Raw genomic sequence first — 11,153 nt, forward strand, 5'->3', positions numbered from 1 at the left:
AATTTTTATGTTATCAGTTAAAAATAAAAAAACATGATTGCCAACATCCAGAAGACATGAAAATTACCATTAAGGTAACGAAAATCTAATATTCATTTATGCTCAACCCTAATTCGAACTGATAGTCTTGATGCAGTGGCCCTTTTTTTTCTTTGTATCCTATATCCCCCACACAAATTTCAAACGATACTCTTTCAACCTCCTTAAAATATCATATGGTACCGCAGACTCACCAACCTACCAATCATTTTTTTCTACTCAGGATTATGATAATAATAATAATGATAACGTTTTATTTACCCAGGTCGAGTGTAGGATCTTATTTACTGGATGCAAACCAGACAGTGTATTTAGAGTATTCAAAACTGGTTTTATTTTTTTAAATCACTGACATATGTTCAAATTTACCAAAATTCTGTACTACCTTTCCACATAATCTAAATCCTTTATTAAAAAATTGTAATATCATACCTAATTTACCTTATTCACTACAAACCAGCACGCCCACAGACACACGAACGCACGTACATTTGAATTTCGTCCTAAATCAATGACATATAAACTCAAGGTTTATAAGTAATTATATATATATAAATGTGTGTGAAGCTATACATGTACAACAGCTTTGGCAACTCTTTTATTTTAAATATTGTGTAAAGAAATGGATGAAGAGAACAATGGTAGGCGTAGCTTAAATCAAGGTTCCCCAGAGCTATCTATCCCGGCAGAGACATTTTATCGGCATCGCCAATTTTTCCAAAGGGTAGATAGCTCTGGCCAGGGAACCTTGATTTAAAGGGGAAGTTCACCCTGACAAAAAGTTTATAGTAAAAATAGCAGAAAAAATAGTAAAAAATATTGCCGAAGGTTTGAGAAAAATTCATGAAATAATTAAAAAGTTATTAGAATTTCAATTATTTGATTTGTGACGTCATATGCGAGCAGCATTCCTACATAGCGAATGGTAAAAAATCAATGAAATGTCATTTTCTCAGAAAATTGAAAATGGTTTTCACTGTAACTTTTGTATATCAATAGACAAATCATTTCACACCCGATCATGAAAAGAAAAGAAAATTAAGTCATCAGGAACCATACAAAATTTGAAATTCATACATTTTATATTACATAACACATGGGGCAGCTGCTCGTTTATGACGTCACAAATCCAAAATTATGAAGTCTAATAACTTTCTTACTCTTTAACGGATTTTCCTCAAACCTTCACCAATATTTTTTACTATTTTTTCTGCTATTTTTACAACAAAGTTTTCTTGAGGGTGAAGTTCTCCTTATTTAAGCTACACCTACCATTGTTCTCTTCATCCATTTCTTTACACACTATATATATATATATGTATATATATATACACATGTATATATTAAGAAATTATATTGAACCAAACCCGACCTTCTCATAATATATTCAGGAATTATTTGCCGTAAACAAACTTCAATACAATATCATCTTCCCTGTATTCCATTATATATATTCCCTGTATTCCATCATATATATATATATATGTGTATATATATATATATATATATATATATATATATATATACACATGTATATATTAAGAAATTATATTGAACCAAACCCGACCTTCTCATTATAATATATTCAGGAATTATTTGCCGTAAACAAACTTCAATACAATATCATCTTCCCTGTATTCCATTTATTTCAAGATTCCATCTTAATTACTGACAAAAATCTACATTTGAATAATTGTTTATGATTGTGAGCATTTATTTCAACAGTGTTAAAAAGAGCTGCAAATCAAATAGTTATAAGGAAAAGCAGAAACATACAAAATAATGCAACATCCACATTACCACCAAGATTCACACACACACACCGCCCCTCACACACGCACACACACACACACAAACGCACGCACTCTCACACATAACACTCCCCCCATAAAAAAATGAATAAATGAATAAAAGATGAATAAATAAATAAATAAACATCTTTTTTCTTAAAGGAGGATATGAAACCTTTGGAACACGATAGCTTGTTAGAAAGCAGAAAATCAAAGAAACAGATCAACGAAAGTTTGAGAAAAATCGGACAAATGATGAGAAAGTTATGATCATTTGAATATTGCAATCACTAAAGCTATGTAGTTGCTCATATTGGCAATCATGCAACAAAGATGTGTGATGTCACTTTTAAACAATTCTCCTCATTACTGTAGTACTATTTCACTTAAACTGCCTCTTTATCACACCTATCGGTAGATCATGTGTTCTTTCTATAGGAGTGCATGTAATACAGATTTTTAAACAATACATCACGGATAAACAGTTGCATCACCATAAAAAAAAGCAAAAAGAGACATTATGGGGGTATTTTATAGTCCATCAAAGGGAAAGTTGTTCACATGTGACATCACACATCCTTGTTGCATTGCCAATGGGACTGGGATGATCTTCATATCATCAGTGATTGCAATATTCAAATGCTCATAACTTTCTCATTATTTGTCCGATTTTTCTCAAACTTTTTTGTTCTTATTCTTTGATATTTCTGTTTCGACAGAAGCCCAATTGTTCCGGAGGTTTCATTTCCCTTTAAGCCCTCCCTTCATCTTCTCCTCACCTCTCCCCTTATACAGAAAAATAATGCGACTTGGAAAAAAGGTCAATTTCTTACCCTCTTTCGCTTTTTGTCTCTCACTCTGTCCCTGGTCGACTCGTTTCTTTGAAATCCGATTTGCTATCTGGTTTGTTAGGAGTGATGTGATTGAATATAACAGTAAAGAAAGCGCAAGTACGGTAAAGTTTACTGTATCGTGTTTGTTAAATTCCTATTGGTTAAGAGGAGGACTATGCCCCGCCCACCGCTGGAGAGTACAGCCAATCAATGCCAGCGGCTGTTTCCTTATGATGACCGTGCCTTCATTGCTGACGACTTGGGCTTGTCTCCCATGAATACATTGTGGGGGAAAGAATTAACAAAAGACCCCTTTTTGTTGTGGATCACATCTCACATGTATCAAGAGCATCGATTTGACAAAGGGTGCCCATAAATCTGTCACTGGCTAATTTATGGACATTTTAATCAGAATACACAAAATTCATTTTCACTGTAGAGAAATAGTAGAAGTCCAATTTTCTGCATGTGGGTTTTTATTAGACGAAGTATCGAATGTAAATAGGATTCCATAAAATGTTTGACTGAAATTTTACTCAAAGTGCTAATTTATGCAAAGTTTTGTTCTAATTATATGCAAAAATGCAGATGTAATCAAATATCTAGTAAACATTTCTAAATGGGTTAATTTCTTTGCTAATTCATCACTTTTAAATACATTTTTTGAATAAAATTTCATGAAATTGCTGACTGAGAAGCTACCTATATGCATATTGTATCAGAATTGCATTATGCAGGAAACTCACAAATCGGTATACAGAATTTAATCGAAAGCCTTTTTTGCGCTTCTGCCTCTTTTTTATCATTGACCTAGAGGTCCATATGTTTTATATAGTCAAAAGTGCATAAGATATGGTCTGTTTATTTCAGCAACGTTTTTAATATCACCTCATTTTTGTTAGTATTCAGGTTCGTGATGTAGAATAGGTAAAGAAGATACTATAGAAATGAAATTTAAGAGCGTTTTATAAGGAAATACCAAAAAAGAGTCCTCAAAATGGATCATCTTTTTTAACAAACCTTTTACTGTAGAAAGAAAGCCAATGATTATACTTAAAATTTCGGTCTCATGAGGACAACCCCCCAACAACGTCCCTCCCCTCGCCACTGGCCTTAAGACGTGGAAATTATTTCATCACCAAGAAAGAATGAGAAAAGAAAGCCACGTTAAGAGTCACTGAGAAACATATTTCTTAATAGGGCTAAAGACATCATCACAGTAAAAAGAAATAGAAAGAATAAAAAGTTGCCTACACTTTCCAGGTGTTAAGCAACCTTTAAGGATTCCATCAAGTTTCGAAATATATTTCCACAGTGGGAATAAAGCAAAGTTGAGGGAAGTTTACTTAATATTTTAAAACCCCCATGAACAGAGCTTCATTTCAATACAACCTTTTGTGTTCGGATCATTACCCGAATGTTATTGTTATTCGCATGAATGCCGACAGTAATGCTGCTTTGAAATTCAAAAACTTACTATTATGTTGAAAAATAATATAGTAAAATAATACATGATTTGTATCGCGCACGTATCCACGCTCCTGTCACGCTGGCACGCTCCTATATTACCCTCGGATAAGCTAGTCTACAGATTCCGAAGCTCACAGCTTTTTTATAAACTACTTCCTGCCGGTACCAATTTACCTTATCACCTGGGTTGAGTGCAGCACAATGTGGGTAAATTTCTTGCTGAAGGAAAAAACGTCATGGCTGCAATGTGTATCGAATCCACAACCCCGCGTGTCTTAACCACTAGACCACGATTCCCCACATTATTGTGTTCTAGATATTGACATAATGAATGATGCATCAGTTAACATATTTAAAATTAATTTTCCCCTCCACAGTGATTATAGTAAAACACATTGCCCCATGACAAATCAAATCTTTTGCAGTAAAATATGATACTAAAATATAATGCGGAAAAATATATATTGAACTGCGGCTGATATTGTAATTAACAACTTCAGAAACGAACAGTAAACAAAGGAACGATAATGAACATAATTATGTTGTACATGGGATAAGAACTGAGCATATCTCTCCATGGAAACAAGGGTTATGATTGAAACCATTTCCTTGTAAACTTAGTCATTTAAGGACGTTCCACAGTTAAAATGAAATCCATGTCATTTTCACCAAATTCTGCAGAGAAAGTTACTATGTATTATGAAAATGCAAAAGAATAATACAGGTTCATGTGCTTATTTTTTTTCTACGGGTCTTCAAAGTCGGCCACCTTGGATTTGACCTGATGATGACATTATATTGCAAAATAGATTCTACACACCCAGTGGCGGACCGTGACCCCGAGGAGACAAAGCATTGGAGGGGCACTGTATTGTTTGTGAACAATGCTGTGCCCCTCCAATGCTTTGTCTTCTCCGGGTCACGGTCCGCCAATGTACACACCCCAAAACCCCTGAACAGAGTTATTACTCGTCATTATGGGGCAAGGGGATAAAACTAAGTCAATTTTTCAAGGTGGCATCTGGCGGCCATCTTGGATTTGACCTGAAGATGACCTTATATTGCAAAAATGATAAAGGAAATTGATTCTTGCTGTGGTTTACGGTAGTGTTATAGAAACAGTGGATAGAAGAAGAGAAGAAGTGGATAGGCGAGAAAGTGGAGATTTGAGAGTAGAGTATTCTTTCTTGAAAATAGCCTGAAAAGGACTGTAAACCAGAAGGAATGTTGAGTGAGAACAGCTTGAGTAGTAGAGCTGATGAGGAGATGCTGGCTTGAGTCGGCGAGTAGAAATGATGAGTAGTAGAGAGACTCGACGTTTCGGACAGGTTGACTGTTCGTCTCCTGAAGACGGAATGGGTGTGGGAAGAAAAAAAATGCATAGGCAAGAGGGCTTATACTAATCAGTCGGGTCGCGTGCGCGTGCGAAATACAAGAGAATGTATAGCTAATGCATGGTACTGCAACTGAGTACTTAGTAAAGGGATATTTCAGGTGAAACCAAAATATGTAAGCTTACAAAATCTGTAGAGCCATGCAACAGTCCTATACGATAACATTGTTTATCGTCAATATTGCATAATATACACTTCCACTTATAGACCCAGACCATATATAGCTAAAAGTGAAATTGATAATTGGGAAATATACAAGTTACATAGCACAACAATGTCAGATTTTTATATGCAGATTCATCGTTAAGGTTTGTACGTATTAGAAAAAAAGCTTGTTAATTTCCAGATTGTAATTTCGATTTTTTTTTTCAATTAAAAGAAGAAAATGGCACCCACAATATTCAGTACTATAATGGATGGAAATCTACAACTGCCCTCTTCTTTTTATTTTCTGCGTTTTTTCTTTGTTCGCCACTCATGGGCCTAAATTGCTAGGTCGGGAAAGTTGTTACACATAATCTGAATGCAGATAGAACTGGAGAGTTGCGCCAAAAATAAGCAGGAAATAAAATATGGCAAGAACTCGTCCGGAACTGATTTCACCAATCCACATTGCAGGAAAATGATATTTTGTGCTGAGGTGAAAAAAATCAAATGCGTTATCCTAAAAGCAAGAAAGTTACTAAATTTTCTGTGTAAAAATTGAGGGAATCATATGCTTCTAATTTAGTACTACATGCATGCATGGCCTTGAGCCCGCTGAAAAGTAAGAGAGTTTATTTTCGAAGCCTATAGTTGCAGCTAAAGGTAGCACCCCCTGGAAATCAGATTGTATAAGCTAAAATGCAACAATGTTATCAAATCCATCTTCATTTTCGAGCGAAAACCTTTTCTTTTCTTTCTTTTTTTTTGCTTGTCATTTTTCCGACCCAAATCACCTTCATTTTGGAGTGAAAACTTATTGTTCTTCTTTTGCAGACAAGCACCCTACCTCTTCAAAAATCGTTCCCAGGGTCCTGACAAAGCACAGGTTTTAGGTAACAATTAGGGGTTCCCATAAAATTATTTTCCCACAGTTGGTAAAAAGCAAAACGAGGAAAGTTTACTTAATATTATCAAACCCCATGAAGAGAGATTCAATTAAAACAACCTTTATGTGTTCGGAAGTTACCCGAATGTTCTATATTCGCACGAATGCCGACGATAATGTTGCTTTGAAGCTAAAGAATTCTTTGTTGAAGATTTGAAATCTTATTATAGTATAGAAATGGTTTATTGATAATATGATTGGCAGCAAGAGGCTGAAACATGCATGTTTACATTGCATAAAAACATATTGGATCAATCTTGTACTGAATAGAGACTCAGGATACGATCATTGTCTTCAATCTAATCAGTCCAGTGATCAAGAAACACCGTCTCGGCCGTCAGATTGTAAATCGCGGTCTATCTCGAAAATCGCCGTTCTGAGAAAAAAAAATTGACTTTAAAGCACAAGTCCACTTCAACAGAAAGTAGACGTGAACAAAAAGAGAAAAAATCCAACAAGCATAACTGTAAATTTCATCAAAATCGGATGTAAAATAAGAACGTTATGACATTTTAAAATTTCGCTCAATTTCACAAAACAGTTATGCACATCCTGGTCAGTATGCAAATGAGGAGATTGATGATGTCATCCACTAACTTTTTTTGGTATTTTATTTCATGAAATATGAAATATTCTAGTTTTCATCTCATTGTCTAAGGGAAATCGGATCTCCCTGAACATGTGGAATTAAATACGGGTCAGTCAAGTTGGTGCTTATAATCATGATAATAGTGCCAAATCTGAAAAAAAATAAAATATTGTAGAATTCAAACAATAAAAAAATAAAAGAAATAGTGAGTGAGGGACATCATCGATTGTCTTATTTGCATGTCACTGAGTTGTGCATGCATGTCACTCCCGGATGTCACTGTTTTGTGAAAAATAAGCGAAACTTTAAAACGTCACAACTTTCTTATTTTACATCTGATTTTGATCAACTTTTCAGCGTTATGCTAGTTTTATTTTCTCTTTTATTCAAACCAATATTTTTCTTGGGTGGACTTGACCTTTCAAGTTTAGAGGTTTGGGCATTTTATTGGTTGGGGGTGAGGTGGTAATGCAGATCTAGCAATGGGACAAGAAGAAGCATATTAAACATTATAATAACTGAATAATTGTGTGCTTAATCATGTTAATTGTGGTTTCAATTATGAAATAAATGAGATCTTTATGCAGAGACCCGTTACAGTAAGAGTTGCGTTTTCAACGCAAGTCAAAAAATCAATTGCAAGTCCCAAATTTTCGCGCTGATTGGTTGAAAATCAAGTTGCGCATGATTTTTAGAATTGCGTTTGATTGCAACTCTTTCTGCAACGGGCCCCAGATAGACCACAGTATACACTGATACTATACACATCAAAGATTATCATGGTCTATCTTCTAGTTAGTCTATTTTACCGTCTTATGTCATGGTTTACAATTTTTAAAAGTGTTTTAACGTCCAAGATTCTGCACACTCAGTAGACAAGTTAATACTTGATTATTGTAACAATCATATTTAAGCCAGCATTTAGGTTCCAATTTATATCGAGTAATGAAAAGTGCTCTTTTTGCGTTAATACATATATTTTATAAATGTAAAATTCACAATATTAAATTTTCCGATTCTCAACCCTAATTTGCTCGCTGATGCAATTTTGCACATTCGTATAATTTTTTTATCCTCTACATAAATATGAAAAAGCTTATAAATTACAGTACTGAGTTTTTGGAAAACATCTCTCATGTCTAAGTATCAATGGTGCAATATCTCCATTCAAAGAAAAGAGCAATGACACATGCAGTTGTCATTATCATTCCCTCAAAATTAATTCAGCGTTCAAAGAGTTAAAGACTTACAATGGAAGCAGTGGCGTACCGTGGGTCACAGCATGGGGGGGGGGGCACTATCAAAAATTTTGAGTCACCTATGGTGAACGCGCAAAGCGCGCTCAGTTGCTAGGTATGCTGACCTAATGGAGACATTTTAAGGACAGTGTCATTAAACGGATATGTATGTCACTGTTCACGTAATGCGAGCGCGAAGCGCGAGCTGAAATTTTTTATATTCAGACCTAAAAAGGGACATTATATAAGCAATTTTTTTAAATCATGATATGTACCTGTCTTGCTAAACAAACAATGCGAGCGCGAAGCGCGAGCTGAAACTTTGTATATATTGACCCCAAAAAGACATTTTAAGGACTATATTTTAGGAATCTATTCAGATAATACATATCTCACCATCTAATGCGAGTGCCAAGCGTTTGCTGATTTTGTTAGAATCATATGCACTAAACGCATAAAGCATTTGTAGTCATTGTAATCATGATTAACATGTGCATCTCACTAATCAAATATTGCGAGCGCGAAGCGCGAGCTGAAAATTTAGGAAATTCAGAGCTGAAGAGGGACGTTTTAAGGCTTGTTTGTAGGGATTCACGAATACCATACGTATCAGATGAAGCGAGCGCGAAGGGCGAGCTGAAATATTTGTATATATTGACCCGTGAAACATGGATATTTTAAGAACTATTTTTTAAAAGAATCCATGAAGAGTACACATATCTCACCATAGTTATCTAATGCGAGTGCCAAGCACATGCTGATTTTGATAGAATTACAACTAAAGACATACTTTTTGTAGTCATTGTAGTCATGATTATCATACGCATCTCACTTGTCAAATATTGCGAGCGCGAAGCGCGAGCTGAAAAATTAGGAAATTCACACCTGAAGAGGGGCATTCTAAGGCTTGTTTGTAGAAATTCACGTAGACCATACGCATATCAATAACCAAATGATGCGAGCGCGCAAGCTGAAATTTTTGATATTCAGATCAGAAAAACTACATTTTAAGGATTTTAGCAAATCATGAAGAGCAGACATATCTCACTAATCCACTAATGCGAACGTAAGCACGCCCGGGAAATGTTTTATATCAAGACCTTAAAATGATATGTCACTACGTACATAAAATGATAATTGGGACCTTTCGCAATCTTCACCGACGCTAATATTAGGGTCCCCTAACACAAATGTTAACGCTTAATCATACACTTGATTTTGAAGATTGATTGTACATTATAGTCAATAGAATCAAACGTAGAAAACTGTTCTACAATCAATGCTAAGCTTTGTGTTACCGGGGGATTACAAGCAGTACAGATCTGCCTTTCGTGTGCAAAATCCTTTCCCGCGACACCCGCACCATATATATGTGCATGTATATTACGACTGATGGCTGGAGATATTCGAAATGCAGGACCTAAAATAAATTATGACATGGATAAGAAAGTGGTTTTTCAAAAAAATCGACTACATATTGAGAGAGGAAAAACTTACTGAATGAAGGATTAGATATAGATCATTACAGTCCATCGAATCGATATTGCATTTAATGTGGATTATTGGTGGATCACTGGCAATTGATTTCATGGGTTAGATTAACCTCTCCAGCCGAACATTTCATTTCGCTTGCGTTGATACACGTATACGTACACAGCATGCAATACGTTTGACCAGGGACGTGTTGACCTCGCGGGTTTCTTTTGTTTCTTTTGTTTAACCCCTTCTACACAAACGATATGCCTCTAGCACACGATGTAATGGGCATTATGTTTTACTTTCCGCAGAAATGTGGATTAGATTCAAATTCCGGGGGGACCACTTCCATTGATGAGTGGATACCAGGCACGACCATGGGGTTTCGAACAGTACCCCGCTAAACAAGGGAAGCAATTAATTATTTTCCAGATTATGAAAATGCATCTCTTAACAAGTGTGAAACCCTATATTGGATATGTATCCTTTTTTCAGCATTTTAAACATCGTTTTGACACCTTTAATTATAACGTTACATAGGTCTATACGTAATGTACTTGCCCACTCTGTCCCCTTTTACGCGTAGTCGCTCTTAGTATCCACTAATCAATGGAAGTGGGCCCCCCGGGCGGCCTCTCGAGCTCTAGGAGGAGTCAAATGTTGATTTGGAAAGTCGTCCTCAATCGGGTATATCGCTGTTACCATAGTAGCAACCAGAATTTTGCACACGAAACGCATATTGAACGTATCCGTCGCAGATGCGAAACGAAAAAAAAATCTCATGTCACACAATTTGCATTGCCGGCCAGAGTTTTACGACGGGCCCTAAAGTCTCTTCCAAAATCAACTACCGTTGTAAATTAGCGTCCGCGTCCTCAAACGAAAGGTCGGGAATAATTCGAAGTGCGAGGAAATATATTTGATGTACATATATTGACTTGAAAATGGGAGGTTTTAGTACAACATGATTATATATCTCGTTATACAGACAATGCGAGTATCAGGAACAATGAAGACATAGGCCCTGAGCAAATTATGTTTCATAAAGTAATATATTTTTTTACTTTTATGTAATATAACATAACATAATTATAATATAATATAACATAACAATATTTTTTTCCTTCCCACTACGTTTCTTTCACTTTCTCCCTCTTTTTCTCTTCCCACTTTTTTGGCCAGAAGATGGGGGGGGGGGGGCACGTGCCCCCATACCCCCACCGTTGTTACGCCA

The sequence above is a fragment of the Lytechinus variegatus genome, chromosome 9 (assembly GCF_018143015.1).
Source record: "Lytechinus variegatus isolate NC3 chromosome 9, Lvar_3.0, whole genome shotgun sequence".
NCBI lineage: Eukaryota > Metazoa > Echinodermata > Echinoidea > Temnopleuroida > Toxopneustidae > Lytechinus > Lytechinus variegatus.